The sequence below is a fragment of the Ceratotherium simum genome, chromosome X (assembly GCF_057802395.1).
Source record: "Ceratotherium simum simum isolate JZ-2026a chromosome X, ASM5780239v1, whole genome shotgun sequence".
NCBI classification, from domain to species: Eukaryota; Metazoa; Chordata; class Mammalia; order Perissodactyla; family Rhinocerotidae; genus Ceratotherium; species Ceratotherium simum.
In genome coordinates, this window is record NC_141940.1 from 77619484 (window position 1) to 77627461 (window position 7978).

The window sequence follows — 7978 nt, forward strand, 5'->3', positions numbered from 1 at the left end:
TCACTTTGCTAGGGCCACAGTGGAGCAAAGCAGGGGCTTTGAGTATTGGCTGAGTGTTTGTCTGGCCTGTTTCTTGTCTCTAACACCCTCTGCTCCCCAGCTCTGGGTGGAATAGTAACAACAGTCATAGCAACCCCTCACATGTGTAGCACAATCCAGAGTTTCCAGAGCACTCTCACATACATTATCTCATTTTTCCCTTGAACATCATCCAGGGTAGTTTCTGTGCCTTTGCTCCCACTTGGGGAAGACTGTTTCAGCAATCACTAAAAGGATATTTTCCCCTCATAATCAGCCCAAAGTTTGCTGGTCTTAATTTCATCCCATTTCTTTTATTAATTATATCACTATATTCTTGGCTACACAATTCTTTTCTCCCCTCCCTTTAACAATTCTTTTCCAGCAGTTGCCAGACACTAACCAAATATTTATATATATTTTAGCTTTTGCTTCTCTTCAATTTACAGTCTTTTAAATTATGTTTGTCTTCTTAGGTTTGTGTTTTTTTGTTGTGAATGTGTATGCTCACATATATTTTGAAGGAAAATGTATTTAACTCATATGGTTAACATTTTCCTTTGGTTGAATGGAAATGGCCCAGTTCTATTGGCTATTAATTCTATCTGTATAATGACAGTTGCTTTTAATAAGATTTTTTTTCTTTTTCTACCCTAACATCTTTATTGTTGCTGAGGCATTATCTGTTGTTCTGTATACTGGAATAAAGGACAGGGTAAATAAGTGAGGTTTCTTTAATTTTGCACAACTCCCTTCATTCTCCTCTGTTGATGTACTAATCCTAAAATTACCGGACCAGATGTTGCTATCACTAACAGTTGAAATTCTTTGGCCACTTTGGAAATAGAAAGAGAAGCCCCTTAAAAAACTGTAATAACCATCTGTAGCCTCTGAATTATTTCTATTCCATGCACATATTATAATATACTTGAACATTAAAAGACAATTTACTTTTATCACATGCCCACAAAGTAAAATCAAAATAATACATCCTCAGTCCTGATGTTCCTCCACCTCCCTGTACCAAGAGCTGACATTGTTGCTCACCCCTTACTTAAAACTTGTCCTGTACTACCCTATCCAGGTTCTATTCTTTCTTCCTTGCCTTCCCCTTCTTGACTGCTGCTGGCTATTCTTCCTCTTCTAGCTTCACATGTGGATGCCCCTCAATGTTTGTTCTTGGTGTTTTTCTTTGCTCATCCAAGCCTCTGCTGTGATTTACCTAGGCCAGTGGTTCTCAGCCTCCTGGTTGTTTTGATTTAATTGGTCTAAGATATATATATATATATTTTAAAGCTGCCCATATGATTCTGATGTGCATCCATGAACTGGTCTTTTTATGCATTTGACTTATGTCTAGCCCCAACCTATGTTCTATACATTTTAATTGCCTGTTGGGCACCACCACTGACATGTTCCTCTGTCCCCTCTCACTCTCCATAATTAAAATGATTTGAAAAAATGAGTATGTTGTCTTTTGTTCTAACAAACAATTCCCTTTTCACACTCTTCGTGGCCCTGAGGGTCTCCTAGTTTCCCAAGCGGAGAATCTTCTCTGATTCATGTCTTTCTCTTGGTTCTCACATGCATGGAATTTTAAGGTCCTATTGACTTTCGTTGTAAGGTCTGTATCTCCCACAATCACTTCCTTTCTATTCCTATTGCTACCAATTTTGTCCTGGCCCTTATCTCCTAAGACCTGGGCAGTAACCCTGTCTAGCCATTCTTTAAAGCACAATAAGATTAACATTCAGAAAATACATTTTGCCAACCTAAAATATTACTGATGAAAAATTAAATTTCAGTGCCAGGTTGGGAGGACCTCCATTCCCTATTTTAGAGTTCAATACTGCCTTGGAAAACACACCAGACTCATGGGTCTTAAATGACCTGTGAGTTCTGGCCTTACTTCTTACTAGTTAAATAAATTTAGGGGAATCTTTTTTCTTCGATCCTCATTTTTTTTTTAAATCTATTAATTGGTGATAATAATCCCTGGCTTACTCCTAGGGTTATTGTAAGGATCAGTTGAGCTAACTAATATGAAACCCTTTACAAACTGTGAAACCTTTCACTCAGGCAGAAGATTGTTACCATTATTCTGTAGATTTTTACCATCTACTCATCCAACAAATATTTATTTAGTGCCTACTATGTGCCAGGCACTGTTCTAAGCACGGGAGATGAATTACTGAACACAACAGGCACCATGATCTCATGGTGCTTACATTCTAGTTGGGGGAGGAATAGGCAATAAAGAAGAAAATAAGTAAGATATATAGTATGTCAGATGGTCATAAGTGGCATTAAGAAGAATGAAACAGGAAAGGGGCATAGGGAATAGGGAGGGAAGTTGCAGTTTTAAAAGAGTGGTGAGGGAAGCCTCACTAAGAAGATAGTATAAGAACACAGAACTGAAGAAGAGAGAGAGGTAGCCATGTGAATATCTGGGGAAAAACATGCCTGAATGAGGGAATAGCATGTGTGAAGGCCTTAAGGTGAGAGCATTCCTGGTTAGTTTGAGAAATGTCAAGGAGGCTGGCATGGTTGGAGTTAAGAGAATAAAAGGAAAAGTAGTAGATCATGGGGTCAAAGAGGTAACAGGGTAAGGGGAGGTAGGCAGATCATCTAAGGCCTCATTGGCCATTATAAGGACGTTATTTTTATTGAGTGAGGTGGTGAGCCATTGATGGATTTTGAGGCTGGAAATGACATGATATAACATGTTTTAAAAGAACCACACTTGGGCCGGCCCCGTGGCTTAGCCGTTAAGTGCATGCAATCTGCTACTGGCGGCCCGGGTTCGGATCCTGGGCACGCACCCACCCACCGCTTGTCTGGCCATGCTGAGGCCGCGTCCCACGTACAGCAACTAGAAGGATGTGCCACAATGACATACAACTATCTACTGGGGCTTTGGGGAAAAAAGAAAAGGAGGAGGATTGGCAATAGATGTTAGCTCAGAGCCGGTCTTCCTCACCAAAAAGAGGAGGATTAGCATGGATGTTAGCTTAGGGCTGATCTTCCTCACACACACACACAAAAAAGAACCACTCTTCTCTCAGCTCCTTTATGTTTATTGCCCATTCTTTCTAGGAAAAAAAATAGGTAGGCCCCAGGTTGCTCCCTCACCAAGTTCCCTCTGAATGTGGGGGAACAAAAAACCTTCTTCTGACTGTACCTTATATTCAGGCAAATCAGGATAGAACCAAAAACTGCCCTTAAAATAGTGATTTTTAAATTTGGCTGCACGTGAGAATTACCTGCTGAAAGTTATAAATTCCAAATATTCAGGCCACACCCCTGACTAATTACATCAGAATCTCAGGAATAGGACCCAAGTACCAGTATTTTTTGAAGCTCTCGAGGTGCAGCCTATACTGAGAACCACTAGTCAAAGAGATTGGCCAAACCCTCATGGTACGAACGGAATGGGGACCTCGAGTCTAGCACTGAGGAGGAATATGCTTTTGATGGCAGAGCTGGGCCTGGGACCACTCACCATACTGAGGAATACAACATTCACCTCCTCCTGGGGCAGGAGGAAGATAAGATGTTTGGTAGTTCGGAAGCAGATTCTGGGCAAGAGAAAGCTAGAATAGGAAAGGGAAGGCTGAGTGCCAGCACCAAATAATAAAGCAACATCTGGATTAAAGGCCCAACATCTGGAAATGAGGGCACTGTACAGATTAGAAGCTTGATTTTCAAAGAAAATAATGTCCTCAAGGCCAGGCTGAGTGACTGGTTTGATTTTTGCCAGTCTTGTGGACGTGGGCGAATGGGTAGGCTCACAGGAAAGGAATGGGCAGGTCATGGACCAGCTGCTGTCTTCCTCAGCCTCTTTAACCCCACACCTCCTGCACTGCCCTGGCAAAGCAAATATCTTCCCTGAAGTCCTGAGTTCTTAACTTAGATCTGTCATCCTGTCCTGGCCACCTGTCCTAGATAGAGATAGCACGTTTCACCTCACAGGCATGTGCAAGTTGAGAAGAGCAGCAGCCACAAGCTGTGGCCAGAGACAGCTGCACCATCAGTAGCCTGAATACCTAACATCCAGCAGAAACTTGGCCAACATCAATTATTCAGTGAGCTGATGTGGGGGTTATTATTAAAGTCAGCCACATTGCTTCTTCTCTTCCCTGTCTACTTGCACTCTTACTCTTGTGGGTTATTTTATTTGATTTTATCTTATTTTTTTGAGAAATCAAGACAGAGATGGGCAGGAGGAGCAGAGACAGATGAAATAAAAAGACACTCTAGTCATTTTGCCACTTGTCAACCTCTCTGGCTAAACCCAATCAATATACATAAATAGCACTTACTAGATAAATTTGGGTGAAAAAAATCACAGTTTGAGGCATATATAAGAATATTCAGAGTAGCTTTTTAAAATTTTAATTTTGGGGCTACCAGGAAATATCTATTGAAATAATATAGGGTAGTTCACAGTATTAATGTAAAAACTGAATAACCAGCTTTTTTTAAAAAATTGAGATATAATTCACATAGCATAAAATTTTCCTTATAAAAGCTTACAATTTCCTGGTTTTTAACATATTCACAAAGTTGTCCAACTATCACCATTATCTATTTCCAGACCATTTCATCATGCCAAAATGAAACTCATACCCATTAAGCAATCATTTCCTGTTCTCTCCTTCCCCCAGCCCATAATAACTATTAGTCTACTTTTTGTCTCTATGAATTGCTTATTCTGGACATTTCATGTAAATGGAATCATACAATATTTTTTTCTTTTGTATCTGGCTTCTTTCACTGAGAAAAGTGTTTTCAATGTTCAACTGTCTTAATAGCATGTACCAAGTACTTCGTTCCTTTTTCTGGCTGAATAATATTCCATTAGATGGATAGACCACATATTGTTTATCCGTTTATCAGTTGATGGACATTTGGATTGTTTCTACTTTTTGGCTATTATGAATTATACTGCAAGGAATGTTAGTGTACAAATGTTCATATGGATATATATTTTCAATTTTGGGGGGTATATACCTAAGAGTGGAATTGCTGGGTCATGTGGTAACTATGTTTAACATTTTGAGGAACTGCAAAACTCTTTTCCAACGGGACTGCACCACTTTATATTCTCACCAGAAATGTATGAGGGTTACAATTTCTCCACATCCTTGCCAACACTTAATAACCCCCCTTTTTTTTAAATTATAGCCACCCTAGCAGGTATGAAGTGGGATTTCATTGTGATTTTGATTTACATTCCCCTAATTGCTAATGATATTGAGCATCTTTTCATGTGCTTATTGGCCATTTGTATATATTCTTGGAGTAATGTATATTCAAATACTTTGCCCATTTTTAATTGAGTTGTCTTTATTGTTGAGTTGTAAGTTTTCTCTATACATTCTATATATAAGTCTCTTATCAAATCTCTATGATTCACAGTTTTTTTCTCCCATTATGTGGGTTGTCTTTTTATTTTCTTGAGTGTCCTTTGAAACACAAAAGTTTTAAATTTTGATTAAGTGTAATTTATTTATTTTTTTCTTTTGTTGCTTGTGCTTTTGGTGTTGTATCTAACAAACCACTGCCTTATCCAAGGCCACAAAGATGTATACCTATATTTTCTTATAAGAAAATAGTTAAAAGTTGTAAAAACTTTTATGTTTTCTTATATGAAAACTCTCATAAGAGTTTTATAGTTTTATCTCTTACATTTAGTGCTTTGGTCCATTTTGAGTTAATCTTGTAATTGGTGTGAGGTAAAGGTCCAATTTGATTCTTTCTCATGTGGATATCGAGTTGTCACAACACATTTTTTTGAAAAACCTGTCCATTGAATTGTCTTGGCATTCTTTCTGAAAATCAATTGACTATAGCATAGCAACTTTACTTATAATGGCCACAAATTGGAAATAACCTAATGTCCATTAACCAAAAAAAAAAATGTATCAATAAATTATGGCATATCCATACCATGGGATACCACACAGCAATGGTAAGGAACAAATGTTGCTACACACAACATAATGGATAAATCTCATAGACATTACTTTGAGCAAAGAAAGCCAGAAACAAAAGAGTGCTTTTGTATGAATCTAATTTATATGAAGTTCAAAGATAGGTAAAATTAATAATGGTGATAGCAGCCAGAATAGAAATTACTTAGGAGAAGGGGATGATATTGACTGGGAAGGGGTATAAGAGAGCTTGCTGAGGTAATGGAAAGTTTCTGTATCTTTATCTGGATAGTGTTTATATGATTGTATACATATGTAAAAATTTTATAGGCCTGTCTATATTGCTAACTTATCCAGTAGTTTGGAGGATTCAACCACATCCTCTGTGATACTTTAGAAGAGTGTACAAGTGCAGTTATGGGACACCTCAGAGTAGTTCTGATGTTCTCAAAACCTAATTATTCTCTCTTACCTTCTCTTAAAATAAAAAGGCAGTTACATCTGCCACAGAACACAGTTGACCACAGGGGAGAATTTGACGTAAGGTCTGAGTTTGTCCCTGGATAATGACATTTAACCATTATTAAACAGTTTTACCCATATTCCTTGACTTCTAGAGAACAGACCACAGTCTGTGTGATTTTGTTTAATAAAGGTAATTTGTTAAGCTTATAATGAAAGATAATTTAGTTCATATGTTTCACATAAACAGTTTGACAAAAAAAGAGGGACAAAAGCTCTCTGTTCATTTCCTGGGTCCTGATATGAGGATTTGGCAATAATCCTACCTTGCGTAGACATGGGTCTCAAAGCCGCGGTTAGAGGGATGTGTTAAGATTCATGCCACATGATGTTTATTAGATGGATGGGGCTCTGGAAACCAAACAAAATAGGGTGTCTCAGATACCCAAAGGCCAGAAGCAGGTGCTACAGAGATTTCAGATGCCTATGTCAGGAGCTTACCTCAAGGACAGGGATACTCCTTGGCTCCTGCCAATGTTTTTCTGGTTTTGTGGACAAGAAAAAGGATACAGAGGAGTTGTCCAGACCAGTATGCTGGCCCTGTGCCCATGACACTTAATTTCCTTTTCATGAGGGCAAGAGGCCCCTGATGGTTTTTGTCCTTAATGAGAAGGGTTGGTAGGGAGGAGAGCATGCCTACTGAGGCTGACGCCATGGACACTATGTTTAATAATCCAAACAACACAGGGGAAAGCATCTTCGGCTCGTGCAAAAGTGAATTTATAGCCCACTTTCTTTTGAATGAAGGAATGGGAAAGAGTGGTCCACTTGATGGTGGGAAAAGGTACATTCAAGCAAGAATGCCATTCAGGATGACTTATCTCATAACCATTGGGGACTTTTGAGAGGAGGAGTGATGGCTTCTCAAGGTACGTATGCACACTCTCCTCTCTTCTGACTGGAAGTACACACTTAGGACTTTCAGTACTTGGAGAAGCCACCTGAAGTTCACCTTGGTATGAAGTTAAGGAGTGAGCAAAAGAATCTCACCCCACTTTTCTCTTTGAGCAGTGTAAGCCCTGTGTATCAATTACTCACATTTCCCTCATTAAAATTCATTTTTGTAGAAAATTGTCTCTCTGCATACTTAACTCTGTCTTATTTTGTATAGCTTTTAAAAGCCTTAAGAATGATTTGATGGAGCTTAGCTCATTTAATCCTCCCAAGAGCTATATAAGGTAGGTAAGGAACACACTGTCCCCTTTTGTTGGATTAAGTAATTGAGGCCAGAAAAGGTAAAGTGACTCATCCAAGGTCATAGGTTGAAAAAAGAAGAGCCAGGTAAGTTGACCAACCATCCCAGTTTGCCTGAGACTATCCCAGTTTTAGCACTGAAAGTCTAATGTCATGGGGAAGCCTCTCAGTCCTGAGAAAACCTGTATGATTGCTTACTCTATTGCCAGGATTAGAACTCATATCTCCCAACTCTCAGACCAATGCTAGTGCTACTGCCCTATGCTGTCTGTATTCTTAGAACTGCTATCTCAATAGTGTTTCCCCTT